We start from the raw sequence: 21,496 nt of genomic DNA, 5'->3' as shown, positions 1-21,496 counted from the left end.
AAATGCCATATGATGTGCTTGAGTATGATATTGTAATGTTACAGAATTACATGCTTATGATTTTGTAATAAGAAGACTTTGTAATAAAAAAAAAAGGGGGGGATGTTATTTGTGCTGGACCCTGTGTATAACTAAATACATTAAATTCAAATTCCTCTGAACTGTACAGTGCAAATCTTTGCAGAATCGCCTTTTACCAAGTTACTGGCCAAAACCTATCACAGTTCTGTAAAGGTGCTGGTGAGAATTTCTTTCTTTCTTTTTTTTTTTTAAGTAATGGGGTGTGATTTTTTTTTCCCCAGAGCTGTAACTTAAGTAGAGAATGATGAGACTCATAACGTTGCAAAGCATATTATCAGAGAATTTAAACAACTGTGAGTTCTAATCATGAAATCGGACCTGTGCTTTGCTTAAGTCAACTTTTAAATGACCCTTGAAGTGCTTAAGAAATACCCTGAAAGAAATATCCCAGTTTAAAATACTCCTCGAACTGACGAGGCAGCACTAAGAATTGGCATTAAACTCCAAGGGCGCCAAGACGGACAGGCTCAGCGGTCAGCGCTGCCAACCACCAGTTGCGGGCCAGGTGTGGGCCATTTTGCTAATAACTCTGAGTAACCCATAGTTTAATTCGTTCATTTTCTTTGTTTATTGAGCAAGAAAGATAGTTACGTCCAATCATATTGTTAAAGTTCATTGTTTTTAAACCTGAATAACTTTCATGAAGTTGGTCAGTATTATAGATACAATGAAAATCAATATAAAACAGAAATAGATTTTTCTGTGGAAAAAAAGGGATTTCTTTTAATTCAGCCAAGTTAATTGTTTATGTACATCTTTCTTTATGTACTACTTTCAGTGCTATTTTTTTTTAAGTTGGGATGACCTTTTACATAAAACTGATTTTTTGAGATACATAAGTAGGCGTTCACTAGTAAATTAACATAAGTGATGTTTCATTTTGGATTAACCCTGAGGAGCAAGATTTCCCCCTCAGTGCCTTGTGGTTTGTAGGTAATTGTTACTGTGCCCTTTCAAATTTTTACAGACTTTTTCATTTGGATAGTTCACAAGCAAATATTGGATAAATGTTCTAACCCAATTATGACAGGGATTTCAAAATAGCAGATTTCATGCCTTTTACTAAATGTCTTTGTTCCCTAGTCATGGCTACTCATTCTTTAAAATTTTTTAGTGAATGAAGAAAGTGTTTTTTCCTTCCTCCTCTCCTTGTTTTTCTGATGAAACAGAGATCAAATGTACTGAAACTAACTCCCCACCTACAGTTTGACAGTAAGGGATTGAACTAGATCTTGACGTTTTCTTACCATCATGCTGGAACAGAACGGTGAATTTAACAATTTTTAAAGTCGGTAACTGAAGAATATCTTTCTGCAGTATGGTAACACTGAGGTACTTCTAAGTTTAGTCTGAAGTTCATGGCTGGGCTTTTAAAATCTGAATTAATTACCAACAACAATTTTTATTTATACTTAAGCAGTAAGTTGACAGTTAATCTAAGGTTTACCTTAATAATAAGACTAATTATTCCTGAGTTAAAGTAACAAATCAGCAATGCAAATACGTGAAGGCCAGCGCTACTGACAGACCACTCCCTCAGCCGTCAGTTGCCTCGGCTGCCTCTGGAGGGAAAGGAGAGGCCTTTGCCTGACACCGCGCAGTCAGTCACCGACCCAAGCGCTTAGCTCTCTGGGAGGGTTTAACTATTCACAAGCCCCCGCCCAGACAGTTGTTTGAAAAATAACCAACAGAACACACTGGTTGCAGAGCCATAAAGAAATCTGAATCCACTTAGGATTAAGGCAGATAGCTTCACCATTGTCCTCCGGGGTGGGCGGTGCACAGTGTGGTCATTGACGTTGATAATAATGATCCTGAATTGTCAGAGAAAAGTGAGGTTATATTTGTTGTTCAGGGCTTTTTAAAAAGTGGAACTGTGTAATGTTGTGTAATATATATCCAGTGAGAGTATTTAAAATCTTGAAGCTATGTGATGCTTAAAAAACTTACCAGAAAAATCTGGCTTGTGAAGTACCTCATTCCTTGATAATGCTGGATAAATAATTTATATTCTTCTGAGAGAAACCATAGCATGCTGCCTAAGTGAGGCACTGCAGGACTTGGATGTCTGTGGAAGTACATTGTATTTTTTTAAATTTACTTCTAACACCAATAGCTAATGTGACTTACATCATTTAAATGTGTTGCCAATAAGAAGTATGTATAGTTTTTAGATCAACACAAAATATTTTTGTAATTAATATCAAAATGGACTTTCTGAATGCAGAAAAGCAGTACAAAAAAGGAACCACAGTTTGAGATACTTAACTTTAAATTGCTGACATAGTATCACAAAGATGATCATTTCCATGTCAACTTGATGAAGGGACAGAAGTGAGGTTTAGGCACAGGTGCTTGTGGTTCTAGGCAGGGTTCAGGTGTCTTTACCATGGTGAACAGCAGGTTCAGTGCTCATCAGTCAAACCCCAAAAAGACCTCGTAGTAGACTCCCCAAAATGCCCTTATTCTTCTAGCAACATTTTCATGCTTACTGAGAGCAGAGCAGAGGAAATAGATCTTAGCAAGCCTTGACTGAAATTATGGACGCACTTATTGAATGCTTACTTTGGGCAAAGTATTGGTGATTCACCAATTATAGATACTTTCTTGGCACTAGACTTGGTGTGGGGGAAACAGAAATGGACACAGAATTTTCCACTCCCAGAGAACTTATAATCTAGTAGCAAGAGACAGAAAAACAGCCAGATGCATAAGGAGGTAGGTAAGCGTAGCCACATGGGTTTTTAACAATGTACTGTGTGTGCTACGGCTCTGCCAAGGAGCCAGTATATTAGCTGAGTTGCAAAGGCTGAATGGAAATAACTGACAAGGGAAGCAGAGTATGCCAAGCTGAGGGAACGGTATTTTGGAAAGGAGCATTTCATAAGATAACTGATGCTTTTAGGGAATAGGGAAAGGGTTCAATGAGGCGGGAATAGAAAAGCACATAGGCAAAAATGGCGAGAGAGAAGGCTAGAAAGGTGAGTTAGGACAAGACTGTGAGTGGGTTTGTTTATCAAGCTTAACTAAATTTTGCCAGCTGCTAAGGCCTTAGAGATTTGTTTATTGAAATATTTGTCTTGGCCCATAAAGCGAAGCCAAGTTGTATAAATATTGTGAAATATTGGTAAATTACTTGCCTCTTCCCCAAGTGACTCTTCTTCCTCTTGCCAGCACTCCGAGTGACAGGTGAGGGGCTGTCATTCGGTAGAGGGCCAGCCCAGCACCCAGCCAAGAGCTGCGCGCACTAGAGCAGAGTTCAGCTTCAGGGAGACTCAGGAGAAGCCAGCGGGCGAGCATCGCTTGTGCCCTGCTGACTGCTCCCGGGTCAGCCAGAAAGGAGCCGAGCTGTAACCACAGCAGCAGGCCCACAGCAGGGAGGCCCAAGACCTCCAGAGCCTCCTCAGTCCCTCAAAGTCATACTTTTAAAAACTTAAAATGGGTAACAAGTCCAGCAATGTATTCATGTATATTTCTTACTTAGTCTAAGCCCCCTTTATGCAAGTGGTAGATAGCAGAGTCAATAGGTTTAAAAATAAGGACACAAGAAATGAAAGAGGGAGCTTACATGGACACTGAACCTGCAGGTTAAGACAACGGCTTGGTTTTGAGGGACGTCTAAATGTATTTGTACTTTAATCATAGCCACGAGAAAGAGCAATGGTTTGCGTGATGGCTGCTCTGCTCTTCCTCCACTCTCACCCCGTATTTCTTCACCTTAATTCCAACTGTAATTACAGTTGACCCTTGAGTAATGCTGGGGTTAGGGGCCCCAACCACCCCAGCAGTTGAAATTTGTGTGTATGCCTTAAGTCAGGCCTCTGTACACACAGTTTCCCAACTGTGGGTTGAAAATAGTATTTGTTTGCAGGTCTGTGTCCCCTAATTAGAAAATGAATAACTCTCCTACTCATCTTTGTTGCTGCCCTAGTGCCTAACACAGCACCTTGAACATAGGAGACACCTAATAAATCATTGCAAGTGAACAAAATATGCATGAATCATTGAAGGACCAGAATAGAGTATCTCTCATACTTACTCTCTTGGTATTACTGGTATCGTCTCCAGTCAAATAGATTACTAAACCATTTGATAACCACTAAGAGATCATCTGGAATAAATGAGTGCACCTGTGCAGAAGAGTTATATTTTTATCTTCAACAAAGAGATATTTGAAGTTGTATTTGGAATTCAGGGCTATGGCATTTTATGGATATAGTGTATTGTAGTGTATACTGTATCCAGGTATATTGGGAAGTGAAACTAGGTAGATTATTTTTTAATTCATGATTTGTTTCCATGACTGTCTTTGAGCCCTTCAGGTGTCATACATACATATAAGCTCGCGATGTTTCTGCAGACCTGAGTTTTGACTGTTAGATTCTTTAAGAACAATTTTAGTCATTTGAATAGTTTTTGCCTCTTTTTAAAGATCCTATTTTTCACTTTTTCTTTACCATCCTAGCAGAATTTTTATCTTTGTCACATTTGTATTTTCCTTTAAATACAATATCCATTCTATGATTTAGACATTGTTAAAACTACATTTAAATATCATGGGATTATTAGGAAGAAATTAGTAAACTAATGAAAAGTTATTTAGGTGCTTATAATTTAATTCCAAAAGGGAAATGATCATGTCTTGTAATTGTGTTTGTTTCACATTGCCTTAGTTTTGGGAACAACCTCCTTTCTTTTACATCCTATTTATAAAGTGACTATTGATATTTATGATTTTTTTAATCACTTCTCCTTAGACGACGCCATCAATTTACTTTTGTCTGAGAGAAGGCGGTTGTGTTCCGGGCCAGGTGCGCGGCTCAGTGTTCTCATTCCCACCACACAATGGTCTGAGCTGGCCTTCTATGTGCACATAACACAATGCAGTGGCAGCTGCTTCATTTGTATTAGCTTTGAGCTTGGCTCTGAAAGAATTCAGGCACTAAAACATATGCCAAGACAACCAGAAAGCATAGCTGAACTAAAGTAGTAGCTGACGATTTCTGTGTGACCCTCCTTGTGTTCTCGTCACAGTGACACCTGAGCATTCCCAGTCAGATGTGTGTGCTACATACAGAAAGCTGTCAAAAGAGGAAGACTTCCTGTAGGTTTTAGAAGAAAGTAAAACTTCGGAATACTAAACGTAGACTAAGTTAAATTTCTGTGTAAAAAGGAATGTTACATCCTTTCTCAAGTTTCAAGATTTCAGGCTCAGTTTGCATTTGTCTCTTTTGAATAGAATCCTCCATAAGATCAGTAAAATCACTGATTTTTGTTTTTTTAAGTTAAAAGAAGAGACAGAAAGCTTCATGCTCACTTCATTAAAATTACAAAGTGTTCATTGTGCAAACCAGTGGTTTTTTAATTCTGGTTATACCTAAAAAAATCACCTAAGGAACTCCAAAAACAGTGCTAGGGCCTGTCCCTCGGATCAGTTACAGGAGAGTCTGTGGACTAGAACCTAATCTTCTATAGTTTAAAAAACTTCGCAGGAGGTTGTCACATGCACACCCAGGGTTTGGAACTATTTGTCTAAATGACTGATTAAAACATTAGGAACTGATTTTAGTCAATGCCTTCACCGTAGACATCAGTGCTCTCTATTGTACCTTCAAGTCTGACATGTTCTCATGGGCCTGATATTACTTATGAATTGCCATGTGGCGTATTAGTCGCCCTCCTAAGTGTTTGCCACAGTCAATTCGGCAACCCTTTTACAGAATACTTTTTATAAAACGCTTGTCTCCATTTATACAACATTCGTTTTGTTGTGGCTCGGTGACCTCTGACCAGCTTAAGGATCTCAGTCTCAGAGGTGAAATAACCAGCTTGAATTCATAGCACCCAAGCTACTATATGTATCTTCCTACTTTTTATATTCTCATGCGACTGTGTTCCAGGACCCTTAAAGTTCTGCCCTCTACTGTGTAAATATTTTATGTCCATCTTTCCTTCTCTTAACTGACCATCTGCATGGAGTGAAAATCCATAATAGGATCACCCTGCAGTGACACCTCCTTTAATAAAGGGCATATTTATATTCATATATGTGTGAATATATAATGTATGAATATATATTCATATTATATGTCTCGTAATATTACTACCAGAGGTAAAAATAATGTAATAAACATAGGGATGTCAGAAAAGAAAAATTATAGTCTGAAGATATTAAATATTAACTATACCCTAAATCATTTTGTAATCAGAATGGATATAATTTTAAAATCTCCTCATGATAAACATCGTAGAAAATATAAAACTTGGAGCAGAGAAAAAAAGAAATAAGATTAGTTATGACCCCTTCAGGGAGATAGAAAAGAGATGGCGAATACCTGGAGGAAAAGGGAGCAGGCCTGGCCAGGAACAGTGCCAAGATTCTAAACTTGAAACAATCGAAGGATGATGGAAGCCCTCCTCCATCCACGGAGATGCCTAGAAGCGGGTTTGCAGTGGAGGCTCCAGCGTACCCCGCCCTGGAGACGAGGGCTGTTTGAGAGAGAGGATGGGATGAGCCCGCTTACAGCTCATTCTTGTGGATACTGTACTGTGAGCTCTTCTTTCTGAAAACACAGATATTTTTCTTCTGCTTTACCATTTAAGGAGGCTTAACACCTTTCATTTCACAATTAGAGATAAACGGTTTGAAGGGATAATGCCCGCTTAAGGGAGCATGTAATTAGCCACTAAGTGTAACTGATACTAGATGCTTTTCTCCTTTGCGGAAGTTAGGAAGCTAGATAGATAGAAAGGAAACCTTGCCAGCTTCTTGATTTTGCTAGGATTAGCTGTACAGGAAGGTATATTTGTGCTTCTCAGCTATACCTGTGCTCAGCAAGGTACAGGCACTGCTGGTAAACAGTAATGCCCCTGGGGTCCCTTCCTGCCGTCAGCCCTTTCATTCTATTACCTGTGCCAGTATAATTCTGCTGGAGTTTTAAATGCTATACTTGTTTTACATTAAACATCTACTAATTTCATTTTAAATTAACTTCATTCCAAGTATCTTATTTAATTAAGATAGCAGTATAAATTTTTTTTGTCAGACTGTTGAGTAGCTATTAAAAGAAAAGGCCCCAAAAGGATTTGAATAGACATTTCTCCAAAGAAGATATGCAAATGGCTAACAGAGATACGAAAAGGTGCTCAGCGTCATGAGTCATTCAGGAAATGCAAAGACACAGTGCGATGCCACTTTGTACATCCTAGGATGGCTATAATCAAAAGGAGAGACAATAGTAAGTGTTGGTGAGGATGTGGAGAAATTGGAACCCTCATGCCTTGCTAGAGAGAATGTAAAATGGTGCAACACTTGGAAAAACAAGGTGACAATTCTCCAAAAGGTTACACGTAGAGTACCACATGCCCTAGCAGTTCTGCTTCTAGGTATGCATACAAGAAAATTGAAAACAAGTGTTCACACAAAATCTTGTACATGAATGTTCATAGCAGCATTATTTGTTATAGCCAAAAAGTAGACCCAACCCAAATGTCCATCAGCTGAAGGAAGATATACTAAGTGTGGTCTGTCCTTGTAATGGAGTATTATTCCGTCATAACAGAGTGATGTACTGATACATGCTACAACATGGATGAATCTTGAAAAACATGCTAAATGAATGACACCAGACACAACAGGCAACATATCATATGGTTCATTTCTGTGAAATGTCCAGAATAGGAAAATCCATAGAGAAAGAAAATGGATTAACGGTTGCCTGCTGTGTCTATCAAATAAACCGCTCGCCCTTTTAAATTTTGTATATAGTCCACCTCTGCCTCTGCGCCCTTGTGAGATGTTTTTTGTGGGGGCCAGTTCAATGGGATAATGCTGAGATTTTTCATATTAGAAGGATCTTTGTGTTATTGTATAGGAGTGAAATTAATGATCAGCACATCAGGAAATAGAAAGCAATGTTGTTTGGAGACTCTTTGAAACAGTCCTCTGTGTTCTTCTAATGCTTAGCTCTGATGTCCCACGGTACTTTGTATTCAGCTCACCCCACACCTGTGGAAACATCCACTTATATTTCTCCCCAAAACTCTTTTCCCCTGAATTTCTAACTTTGTAGTACTGCCATTTCTTCATTCCCCACAACCAGAAGAGATGCAGTGTTCTCTTTCTTCCCTTTCCTCTCAAGCTCAGTCATCAGATCTTTGTCTCTCTTCAGGTTCACCCACCCCCGCCCCACTGCCCCTTACAGACTCGGTTACCCGACTCGCCACTCTTGCCCTGACCCAGCCCCAGACCCGGCCTCGTGGGCATGAGGCCGGCGCGGCCAGGGCCTGCGCTCGGGGCAGCCCCGTGCCGCAGGTACCCCTTAGTAGTCGCCATCTCACGACTCCTACCGAGTCGTCTTTGGGTTTGGGTTTGTAAGCGAAGGCCAGTGGGACAGTGGGCGTGTGCGGGGGTCGGGCCGAGGCACAGCCTGAGCCGCTGCGGCCCACCTGGAATGGAGTCCACGCCCGCCCTGGACCCCCAGCGGGCCCCGCCCTGCCGCACCCAGCCACGGCTGCGGCGTCCCGTCTCAGGAGCAGGGTTTGACGGGGCCCTCCTTGCCCCTCCTTAGCAGCTTCATTGATGCCTGACAGGTGAGCAGAGGCCACAGCTCAGTGGGGGCAAGCCTCTCGCCCACCCCGATCCAGGCACCTAGTGAGACGCAGCGACAGCTGTGGGGAGGGGAAGGCCTGGCTGGCTTCCCTGCCCCGCCAGGGTGTGGCAGGTGGCTGTGGTGGCTGAGGAGAGGTGGCCTGGCAGCCAGGGGGCCACCCACGTACTGAGTCACGGGCTGTGGGGCCCAGCGGGAAGGTCTGCACTTGCCCTGTGCCTGAGGGAGCGTGACATTAAATAGCAAACTAAAAACATCATGGCAAATGGAGAGAGAAACTGCTGAAGAAAGGAAAAGGTCTTTTAGGACCTTTAATGAAACTGTTTTTCTGCTTTTCGAATAAGGGCCCTTGTATTTTGCACCGAGTCCTTCCAAACATTTAGCCTGTCCCATCCAGGACAGAAAAGCCTGTAACTCATCTCCTGGCCTCCCGTTCGCCCCTCCCCCACTTTAGACCCATGCTGCTGCCAGAGAAGTCTCTTTGAAACCTAAACCTAATTACCCCTGCCCCCTCCCTTGCTTAGAACATGTTAGTAGCTCTGTGGTCCCACACCCACGGACATGACCCAGTTTTGTCCTCTGTACCTGGCTTTCATAGAGGGTTCTTTCCCCTCTCCTCCTTCTCCCTCCCGCCTGCCCCTCATTTGAATGTCTTCAGACAGATCTGGCTCTGCCTTCAGAAAGCATCCCTCACCTGCAGACAGGATGATAAAAGCCAAAAGTAACACAGCACAGAGAGCCTTTCATTGTCTACTTTCGGCTGCCCCTCAACTCTTATTTTGCTACACCCAGGACCCCTACCTCCACCAGATTCCGAAACCTCCAAACTTAGAGCTCTCCACCTTTACCAAACTTGAGAGTTCCCCAGACAAGCCTCTTCTGGCATCTTTGTACATTTCTGCCTAGAAAGGCCACCTTCTATGCTTCCTAAATGTGTTTTTATCCCTTAAAACTCAGCTCCAGTTTCTTTCTACCCCTTCAAGGCCATATTAGCCTTAACCTTCTCCATCCTTCCATAGGACTGTGAGTTTATCCATTATAGCACTAATACTTCTGTGTTATGATGTCATTATTTGTGTAGTTGCCTTCCCTGGTCTGTGGTATTCTAGTTGGTGGTCTCCAGAATGGGATGTATGTACCTCAAAGAGTACACAATACAATCCGTTTGTGTTGCAGGAAAAAAAAAAAAAGTAAATGTTTGATTTTTTAGTTTTTAAAATTTTTATGTTATTGAATCTTTTATAGTCATACATCATAACATTCTTATATTTTATAGGTAAACAATTTTAGGAATGCATACCCACAATATTTTACTCATTTGAAACATGGCCAATACAAGTTAGTAACCACTCTTCTAGAAAATCAGGACTACTGCTCTTCTTATAACACCAGCACTTATTTTTTCCTTTTTTCTAGTCTGTTTATCAAAACTTATTATATGACGGCATTTGTGATTACCCAAGGTATGCACATTGCTAAGACATTAACCTCATATGCCACAGCATGTCCATCAATAGTGGAAGGTTTTAAATTACTCAACATTGTGTTGTGTGTGTGTTTTTTTAATGGGTCTACATTAATCTGTTAAGTAAAATAGAATTAAAGGTGGAATGTAGTTATTGGAAGGAAATGATTTTCTTTCTGTAGAATCCCTGAGAGATGAATGATAGAACGACCCGTGGAAACTGTCGTTTGTTTCCCACTCACGGAGTAACTGAACGTGGAGGGAAGGATGTGGTCTGCCTCTTGAGTCTTTGAAAGTTAAATGTTCAGTAGGCAGTACAAGACAACAGAAGGGAAGGTCAGAACCTGACAGACCCATCCTTCACTACCTGGGCCCCACTCTTGTGCGCTCAGGGAGGCCGCTGCCACTCAGGAGCGCTTCTCCGTTTCCGTGGAGCACCTGGGAGGGGGACAGGCCCTCCCTCTTCTGCCTGCATGGCCTAGCGCCTGGGTCACCTGCCTTTTTCATTCTGCCTGAGTGTCAGCACAAGGATTTCACATTTTAGCATTTAAGAATTTGTACTTGGAACAGGCAAAGAACTGATAAGAACCATATATTTCCATGTCTTTTCACTTAGCACCTCACTTGTGTGACAAAGAGCAAATTGTTCGACCTTCTCTGTGACCTCTCATGCCTTTTTATGATAATAAAACACTATGCAAATATTCTAAGATCCGTGGAGGTTTGCAGATTAAAAAAAGGCACTATAGATTCAGTACCCGTTTGTTAGTATTTTGGGTCCTAAATTTATCATGGAAAGTGTTTGCATAATTAAAAGCAGTACAATTAGGAAATAGCCTTGAGAGGTTATAAAAAATATACCCCCAAAAATCTTTTCCATGATAGACATAAGTAAAGAGGGATTATATTGTTCTGCTTTGGACCTTTTGCTCACCACCATTTTCATAATGGGTTTTAGATGTATTTTGTTTCACCAGAAGCAGTAGAAATTTTAGGTTTTTTTAAATAATGAACAGGCTGCAAAGCACACCTCCATCTGTCGTGCTGTTATTCTTAGAGACCTAAAAATGAGATGGAAAACTTCAATTAAATTTACCTGGTTCATCTCCCCTGCCAGCGAAAAGGAATGTCCTCCACATGACGTTTCCTGGTGCTTTTTCAGACTGCTGTGATAACGTCGGGGACCCCGGTGGCCAGGAGACTGCTGGGCCTCACGTCGAGGAGATGTTCTCTTTCTTAGTTCTGACCCATCGTTTCTCATTATTTTTATCCCTTAAAACCGCCTTCCTTAATATTTCTACTCTGAGGGTCAGCAGTCTCTGCTAGTCATAAGAAAATCAACTTACACCTCATTAGCAGGAACTGAGGTGGCTGCAGGATGGAATATTCCTGATACTAAACTTTTCCTCTTTAAACACAAAGTTTGGTTCTATCTAAATAATTTTGACATTTTTCCCTCAGAAATATTAGATATTTTCCCTACTTTGAGTGAGCTGGACTTCTGTTAATAATTCAGGTTAATCATTTTAGCATTCCGCGTATATATACATTAAGTAGCCCACTATGTGCTGAACATTAAGAACACAAAGGTAAGGTTGGTAGTATTTTTCCTCAGGAGGTAAGACCCAGTAGGGGATGTAAAATAGGAATAGAACTAATGATGGGTCAAGACCGAAGAAAAGAGTAGGACAAACAAAAGGCTTCAGGTGATAAGAAGCTAGAAACTAACTCCTGTTATAGAAATAGAGGGTGGTTTCCCAAGGAGTTGGTATTCAAAATAGAAAGTATAGGGACAACTGCATAGCCATTTGGAAAAAAGAAAATTAGATGTGTGTGTATCATACTTGACACAAGAGGAAACTCAAAATGGATTAGGGGTCTGTGAAGGATACATAAACCATATAACTACTAGAAGAAAAGATAGGTGAATTCCTCTTTCATCTTAATGTAGGAAAACTCTGTAATGGTTATTGAAAAGCCAGGAGCAAAAATGTCTTTTAAAAATTGCATGGCCAAAAAAAAAAAACATCGTAAAGTTTAATGACAACTGGCTGGGACAAAATACTTATAACATATGAAGAATTATTAAAAACTGATAAACATCCAAAAACCCAATAGAAAAATTGAAAATAAAAAAAAGATCTGAACAGATAATTCTCAAAAACTATAAAAATTGTTTCGAACACACGAAAATAACATTCAAATTCATAATCAGAAAAGTGCAAATTAAAACAATACAGAGACACTCTTTCACCTTTGAAGGGAGCAAACGCTACAGCATATGTTCACAGATTTCAGCAGGCAAGGCCACGGGAAAGAGACCGTCATTCAGTGCCGATGGGAACGCAGACTGGGACAGCCCGTGTTCTGAAGTGGACTTTGGCACAGCTACTCATGCACTTGCCTTTTGGCCCAGCAATCCCACTTCTAGCAGCCTTCCCTGAAGATACACCTCCGTCAGCAGGAAAATACACATGCACAAGGTAGTCCTTGCAGCATTGTTTGAAATTGCAAAATATTGAAAACAACCTAAATGCCCACTCATAAGAAAGTAATTACGTAAACTCTGTGTGGGAAGCTAAATGATGCTCATGTATAGGTCAGTTTAAACAAAACTGGCTCCGTCTTGTATCCCTGCTTTTTCTGTGCTGAGAGCTCGGACCTAACTAGTCTCAGCCCACACCAGAGGCTCATAGTTAATGGGTAGCTCTGTCCTATAAGTTCACACGATATAACCATAAAGATTTCTGGCAGAACACGGGCAAGATGGGAGAGCAACAAAGATCAATATCAAACTAGGTGTTGGCATTAATTCTAAGTGGTTATCCATCATAAGAGCACCACAAGGTATGGTTCCTGGCTGGTACTGCATTGGTTTTTCCTTTGTCTTGTCAGTTAGTAGTCCAGCTATACTGTAAAATAGGTACTGTGATGACTGTCCAGTAACAGAGAGTAATCTGCACAGAGTGCAGGAATCATTTGTCCACGCTGACCCAATCTTTCCATAAGTAAATTAGCCTACAGTAAATTTTGTTATAATTAATGGAGTTGCCTGCTTCATTTCTTTGGTCTTAAGATGCCTTCTGCTCAGCTTGGTGGGCACTGTGCCTTTGCTCCACCTTCAGACAGTAGCCCCCATCCCCGCCTCAGGTGCCCAAATCCTAATACGCAGAATTGTGAATATGTTGTCTTACAAAGTAAGAGACTTTTGCAGGTGTGATTAAGGCTAAAAACCTTAAGGTAGGAAGAGTACCCTAGATCATCCACGTGGGTCCAATCTGATCACATGAGGCTTAAAAACTGAGAACCTTTCAGAGATGCAATATTGCTGGCTTTGTAGCTGGAGAAAGGGACCGTGAACCAGGAACTGTGGGTGGCCTTTTGAAGCCAGAAGAGTCAAGGAACAGATTCTCCACTAGAGCCTTCAAAAGGAAGGCTGCCCCACTGGCACCTTGGTGTGAGCCGGCTGAGTGCTGTGCCAGACTTCTGACATACAGGACCATAAGATCATAAATTTGTCCTGTTTCAGCCACCGTATCGGCGGTGATTTGTTACAGCGGCAATAAAAAGCTAATACAGTGGGAAAACTGGTGAAATGATAAATTAGGTCTGTAATTTCAGTCAGTGTGGTACCTGAGTTAATTTCCTAGTTTTCCTACTTACACTGTGGTGATGTAAGATGTTAACATTAGGGGAAGCTAGGCAACAGAAAACTCTCTGTCCTATTTTTTCAAATTTTCTGTGAATCAAAAATTACTTCAAATATAAAGGAAAAAATCAGGGACTCCCTCCCTTCCCAAGATCCCTGCCCCACTCCACCTCATTAACATCTTATGCTCATAAAAGGTTGCCATTTCTTCCATGCTATTTATTGTGAATTTCCTACCAAACTTTTAAATCAGTGGTTCCCAAACCATATGTGCATATGAAGACTTGTTCACAATTTTTAAAACAGATTTATTTATAATAGGCCCAAATGTCCATCACTTGGCAAATGGATAAACAAACTCTGGTATGGCCATACAATGGAATAAAAAGGAGCAGACTATGAATGCATGCAGCAACACAGGAAGTTTCCGAAACAATATGCTAAGTGAGAGGGACTCCAAACTGCATAATTCCATTTATGTAACAGCCTGGAAAATGCGAAACTATAGAGACAAACCAGATTAATGGTTTACTAGGAGCCAAGGGGCAAGAAAAGGATTGACTGTTAAAAATTTTATAGTCTGGGGGGTGACGGAAATGTTCTCGGTCTCGGTTACATTTGTCAGAACTCATCATCCTATCCGACCAGAAATGGTAGATTTTGCTATCTGTACGTTTTACCTCCATAAACCTAATGTTTTAAAAGAAAAGGTACATTTAATACATAATATATATAAGTTGAAAGTAAAAGGTTTGAAAAAATTTAATGGGAAAATAATAATCAAAAGAAACCTGACATAATAGCGTTCTATCAAATAAAAATGAGCCTCTAAGACAGAATCTTTCTTAGAGATAGAGAAGGTGTGCTGAATGTCTTTCTTTTGCCCCAATGGCAAATCTTAACATGGCAATTTGTTTTAACATATCATATTATAAAAGTTATAACATGTTATCTGTTACATCCATGCATATTTTACTTTCATATTTTAATATAATCTAATGATATCAATATTTTAACATTGGTTAGATCAGATTAAAGGGTATGTGTTTAATATGTTAATTTCTGTGCTTTTGTATGTTTAAAAGTTTCATAATAAAAGTTTTAGTTTGCTGCATAAAAGAGAATCGTTGGATGCTTCTCAAAAATGCTGATCACTGTGCTGTATGCACAAAGGTTCTGAAGCATCAGCTCGTCTAGGAAAACAATTTTAATTTATGACGGAACTGTTCCTTTTGATGCTTAAAATTGCAAAACAAACAAAACAGTACCTATCCAATACCTGAACACCCCCACTAGAGGAGAAATTACCCCATTTGAAACCATTAACTGTAATAATGCATCTTGCATCTGTTTGTTATTTTGTTGTTGTTCTTGTTGGCTAGAGTTTCCCTTCCTGTTTGGATTTCCAATAATGGGAAGATAAACTAAGTAAATAAAATATGATGACTGGAAAATGGAGTTTAGCATTTTCAGTTACCCCTCCTTTTCCTCTCTCCTTGTTAATTTTCTACAATTGGATTTCAGTCAACATTTATTGAACATCTACAAGTTCCTAAGTTATATTAAGAGAAAAAGGAAGGGAATAATTTGTGTATGACATATCCCTTCTTCTCTGGTACTTGCAATCCATAATAATATGAACTGTTAAACTATGCAAAATACAACAGAGATTAATTTACTATTAAACTAAAACTTAAAAAACAAGAATGAAAACAATTCTCACCTGGGTCTTTTCTAGTTGACAAGGTGACATTTCCTGAGTGTGAGTCATACAATAGTTTAAGGAACTGCTATTAAAATTCCTAAAGTCACCTAAAATTGCACAGTCCCTTCTGTGGTCACCAAGGCGAAAGCCTCAAAATGAAAGCAGGGCTCTGCCACACGTCGCCACGTTTTTGCAGGAAAGGCGATGGCATGTTTCTCTGCCTCTGCTGTGCGATGTGTTAAGGGAACAGCAGAAACGCTCGGACACCAGCACCTCTCACCGCCACCACTGAGGCCACAGAGCGTGGTTGCCCAGCGGCAGTTTTATTTCAGTTGCCGATCGTGTCCTGACGGCTGAGCTCAGCCTTCAGGGGCTACTCCAGCTGGCAGGCGGTGAACAACTCTCCTTACCTTAACGTTCACCCAGAGGCCGAGAAAGGCAGCATTTGGCTCTTTCTTTCCCTGGCAGTTGCTAATTGTAAGCCTTATTTTGACAGAAAATAGTTGGTACCAACTAATTAAAGTTGTATCATTTGCAATGACAATGTTGTTGTTTAAAAGGATGAGCTTTACACTCCTCTTAAGAACTGTAGATGGTACCATGAGCATTTCAGAGGAGAACTCGATGCGGTAGGATTTTTTTTGAGGGTTTTATCAGTATTCTTTCAGATTAGACTTTTGTCAGAGGATGAAATCAGTTCGTTTGTAATCTCTCTCTTTGTTTCCATTGATGCTGCCGGATTTTGAGCATGGGCTCGTAGGAGCCCCTGTACTCCTCACGCTAACATCAGATGTAGATGTCATAACTCCATGTGAACGAGAGAGAAACACCTTCCTCCTGGCATCCATCTGTTTTTAAATTTGGATTTGGTTTTTCTCTCAGTGACCATAGAATCACTTCCATATAAAAGTAACTTAAATAAAGTTTCAATTTAGTATAATTACATAAATAGGAGTCTTAGGGACAAATTCTTCTAAGTAGGTTGTCACACTAGTTTCTTTGTTCATTTCCTCATATTTTTGAACTGTCATGCTGCATTCTGCCTCTTTGTGGTATGTAATTCTATAATAAGATATGTGTAGAAATTAAGTATGGCATACATGAGGAAAATGCATTATACCATAGTACCTAGAATATTCAAAGAGGAATTAGAACGTGGAAAATGATACAGTGTAGTGGTCGTAAAGCAAGGGTTCCAGAGTCAGGCAGCCCGGACTGAGGGTTCTGCACCTCACTTCGCAGCTGTGTGACCTGGGAAAGTCAGACGCCTGCCTGCGTCTCGGCTATGGATATGTCTTCTGTAGCTCATGGAGAGCACGCGCTGTTTGCATATTGCATGTCCTTGCTCGAAACTATATTAAATCAGTACACATGTGTAAGTTCACAGCTAAAGGCGTTTCCCTCAGAAAAGCAAATGCCTATTTATTTATGACTGCTTTGAATGGTCTTGTCTCTCCTTAGTGACATCCTTAGAAATTGGAGTAGAAGGCGAGGCCCTTACGGTGGCCTCCGGTGTCTGTACCGCCGCCCTGCTCCCCCGCCCTCCTGTCCCACACCCATGCCCCACGGCCTGCTCCGCTCTGGCCACACTGACTTCTGGGCTCCTGGAGCGTAGCAGGCCCGCCTCCACCCTCAAGCCTGTGCCCTGGCTGTTCCTGTTGCCTGGGCTGCTTTTCCTGCCTCCCATCTGTAGACTGACTCACCTGCTTCAAGTCTCTGTTCTTCATAATCTTTCTCGCTAAGCCCTACCGTGACCCCTCTATGTTTCCGGTCCTCTTAAACGGCTCTATATTCTGTAGTGCTTGTTTTTTACTTTTATTATGTTCTTTGTTTATTGTCTTGCCTCATTCCACTAGTATATAAGCTTAATGAAGGCAAAGATTTGCACTTATTTTTTTTGCTGGTGTATCTCAAGTACCTCAAATATCTGGTAAATAATAGGTGCTCCATAAATATGTGAATGAATGAGACTTTTTAGGTACTAGCAACATACTATGCTTAAATCCTGACTACTCATTCGTAAGTGCATTGCCTACAGCAAATAACTGAATACCAAGTTTGGGGAGGTGTTGCGTCTACTAACTGGTATTACATATCAGAAAGCACCTGGCCAGCTCTTTGCACCCTGGAAGCCTCCAGGAAATTCATCCGGTCAACAAATGTTAATGGAACATTTATAATATACCAAGCATCACTGTAGGGGCTAGGATGCAACACTGAACAAAACAGCCAAACTCCCTGCTGCTGTGGAATGCACTCTAGTTTCCTTCTCCTCCTTGTGGTGGTAGTTTCTAGGAGGATAAATCATGGTTTCACCTAGCCTGCGCAGTGTCTCACCTTAGGTCCACATTCAGTTAATAATTACAAGTACCCGTTTTCTATTACTTTAAAAGTACTTTTGTGTTCAGCTATCTTTCTCTGGAATGGTTCTAGGAAAAAAGGATTTTTTAAAATCCTCACTTTACAAATAAGAAATCAGAAACCTAGAAGTTGCAACTTGTCTGAGGTCATTCAGCTATGAGAAATTAGAGCCCGGACTTGCAGCCGTACTTTCTGATTCAGAGGTCCGTGCTCTTTCTAGGATGGCACTTGTAGCAAAAACAGCTTGGTGGCTTTTATCCATTCCACTGCCTATTTTACTTCAGTGCTACAAGCATTCACGGAGCCCCTCCTGAAGGCCGGCTCTTAGGCCCACCCTGGGAACGCAAAGGCTGTTTAATCCATGCCCCGAGGAGCTCTGAGTTTAGTACAGGAGACTTGGCACACCAGTAGGCATGCAGTGGGCTAAGAGCAAGGCCAGTGCTATTTATAGGTATTTGGAAACAGAAGAGGAGCGCCTAATCTACAGCAGGGTCAGGACATGTCAAAAAAGACACACCGGAGATCATCCCTGAGCTGAGTCTGAGAGAGTGACTTGGCCAGGGACGAGGGAGGGAATGTGAGCAACAGCAGAGATGCGCGGCCAGCGTAGAGAGCCGGAGGCCTGCAGAGGTGCTGGCATGTACAGCACGAAGCAGGGCAAGGCCAGGGGCCAGGCTAGAGCAGTCAGCAGCCTCCAGGTGGAACCATATCCTATGGGCGGAACTCCAACCAGGACCACTCTTGTAAGTAACTTTCTGTCAGTTTTCCGCCCCAGTCCAGTGACCTACAGCCAGAAGAACTGCATGGCACAAAGTGCAGTGACCTGCACTTAGGAATTGCGCAGAAGAAGGTGATGGGCAAGTGTGCATGCCCTCCACTCCGAGATTTTCCAGAGCGGGTACTGTTGCCGGAAGGTGCAGTGCATGCTTGGTCCAGGGCAGAAGCGTAGTAGAAGCCAAGCCTAACTTAGAGATAGTGAATTTTTAGTAGCATCAGTGTGTTTACCTATGTGGCCTTCTTGAACAGCTTGGCCATCGGACCAGAATTTAAATGTCGATCTAGTTTTGATTTTAGTAGTTGATCACGAAGAGAATGGAGGTTGTTGGTAATTGAATAGCTGTAGCCGATTGGCCACGAAGTCCAGGTTGGATAGAGAAGAAAACACCAACAGGGATAAAATGGGGTAGTCAAGAGACTGGAGGTATCCTGAAGTTGAGGAGCAGATGTACTGGAAGAAAGAGTTCCATGGTCAGGAAGAGAAGTCAGAGAGAAGAATCGCACTGTGTAAGGTGTTAAGGTGATTATCTGAATGATGTTAGTATCGAAGGTGTGGCTCTAGGAGTGGGTAGCTGGAGAGGAGGATAAGGACTTTAGGGTCAAGGAATTGTGCAGCTAGAATATTAGATGGATCGCTGTCCGGTGACTTACTAGCATGATGTTAGCAGTAAAGAGACAGAAATATTGCAAATTAGAGCCTAAAGCCCTTCATGGATAAAAAAGTGAAGGAGAGATTAATGCATGAGAACAGCAAAGAATAATAAAGGAAGCTAAATCAAGATGGTGTGAACCTCGAAGAATATGCTTTATTCCAAACCAGTGTTTTATGGAATAAAATTACTTTATGGAGTAAAGGTTTGGAAGCTGTCATGGTAAGCTTGGAAAACCCCAGCACCTCGGCCTGGGGACTGCCGAATATTGGGCAGGGAGGAATGGAGAACTTCTGTCAGGAAGGGCTCTAAGCTAAACTGTATTCTCAGGTGAAAACTATGTTTCACTCATATCAAGATGAGAAACAGAATTTTGTATAGCAGATTCTACTATTGTACCTCCATGAAATATCGCTGGGCTGTCTTAAACTTTTCTTTATCTGTGTTGCCAAAACAACCATAATTTCATACACATAGTTATCAGATATTTATTAAGCACTAACTAAGCTTTAAACACTATGGTAGACATTAAGATAGATATTTAACCTTATATTTACCCTCAAAAGTTTAAGGACCAATGAGAACAATAACTATACATTAATAGCTGGATGGACTACCTTTCTAATCTTATTTTCCTTTATTCCTAATCATATCCCAGCCAGGCTAACCTACTCCCTGTGTGCGCCACGGGTCCTTACCTCCGCTCCCGCTCCTCACGCTGTGCTTCACCGCTCCCCCACCCAAATCCAGCCTGCCCTTCGGATCTTCCCCATAACTTCCGCATATTTCTCCAGATGATGCATCCTCTCCTTTCTCTGAATTCCTGAGATCATTTCCTATGTACCTCTCTAAAATAATACCATGTTTCATCAATTCATCTTTTCAATTTTTAACAGCTCTGTGTGTAGATTATTCTTTAAGGATATGCTCTGTCATCAACATTCCTAAAAGAATACAGCATGATTGTCTGTGAAGAAACATGAACAATTCCTCTGAGTCAAAAAGCCATTCAGAAGCTGAAGAAGCATTAGGAGTACCTCACCCAATTTATTTTGCATATGTTCTTATATAGATGCTGTGTGGTATGTGACAAAACCTGCCTAAATAAGTTTTTAAAAAAATATCTGTAATATAAGATAAAAGGTCTAAGTGATAAAGCATTGTGTTGTAGTCTAATTGGCTGCTTTTTTCTTAGCATACATAAAATAATGGAGTGACAATTGGTAATATGCTAGATTCAGAGAAATAGGGTAACTTTTACTTTGTGATTAAATATACTAGGCATTAAGAACATGTACCTTCCTAATTGTGTCATATATTTATATTTCATTTCTAGATCCTATATTATATAAGCTCCTTGAGGGTAGAGTTGTGCCTGTTTTATCTTTGAATTTTTTCCAACAGCTGGTACAGTGCATTACAACAAGTAGACATAAAATAAATGGGTTAAAATATAAAGTATGCTATAAGTGCCACAAAGAGTCAAGCTAAAGTACTGTGTAAGTGAACAGCTACTAGTACATTCTCAGTTAACTGCTTAACTGTATTTTTGTTAGGAATGTATTTGTATATGGTATTTGGTCAGGCCCTAAGCTGGATCTCAACTTAGGCCAGTGGTTTTTAACCAACTATAAATAAGTCCTAATAGAATTCTGTAAACCTAGATCTGAGCCAGTGGGGTGACTAGTCCTCACTGAGCCAGAGAAAGTAGTAAACAAGCCTTTGCCTTGGAGAGCAAGTGACTGTGACCGTCCCTAATGACGCTGCAATCGTACAGGAGACCAGGCAAATGCCTGTCTCCAAGAAATATAGTGCTTTGATAAACAGCCTTGTCTTCTTCCCACTCATCAGTCTCCGTAAACCTGAATGAAAAAATAGCCTAGGGAATTTGTCTATGTGACATTCTTACCCTTATTCTTTGGGGTATAAGAACAACAGAAATGACATAAACATTTATTTATTTTAGTCAACAAAATAGTTCTACTTCTGATTTAAACTTTTGTTTCTGTTTTTTCCAATGGAAGAAGCAGTGCCTGTGTGTCTGCAAAACACTTGGCATAGAAAAGCACTGTGGTAGTCCACTCTACTGTTCACTGATATGTCCAGTTCTCTTTCTAGATACGTGGTAGGATTATACATCCTTTCTCTGTAAAAATTGTGTGTGGTCATGTGACCTTTTGTCCAATGAAACGAGACCGG

The 21,496-nt window shown here is 40.9% G+C and overlaps 1 protein-coding gene across 2 annotated transcripts in view; it reads left to right on the top strand.

Annotated features, from left to right (window-relative positions):
• The window catches only part of RASAL2 (RAS protein activator like 2), a 272,437-nt gene that overhangs the window by 199,229 nt on the left and 51,712 nt on the right, over positions 1-21,496 (top strand). The window lies entirely within an intron of this gene.

Source organism: Pteronotus mesoamericanus, unplaced genomic scaffold (assembly GCF_021234165.1).
Source record: "Pteronotus mesoamericanus isolate MK-2021 breed Mesoamerican mustached bat unplaced genomic scaffold, CSHL_Meso_final scaffold_1186, whole genome shotgun sequence".
Lineage (NCBI taxonomy): Eukaryota > Metazoa > Chordata > Mammalia > Chiroptera > Mormoopidae > Pteronotus > Pteronotus mesoamericanus.
This window is presented reverse-complemented; position numbering and strand designations above follow the sequence as displayed.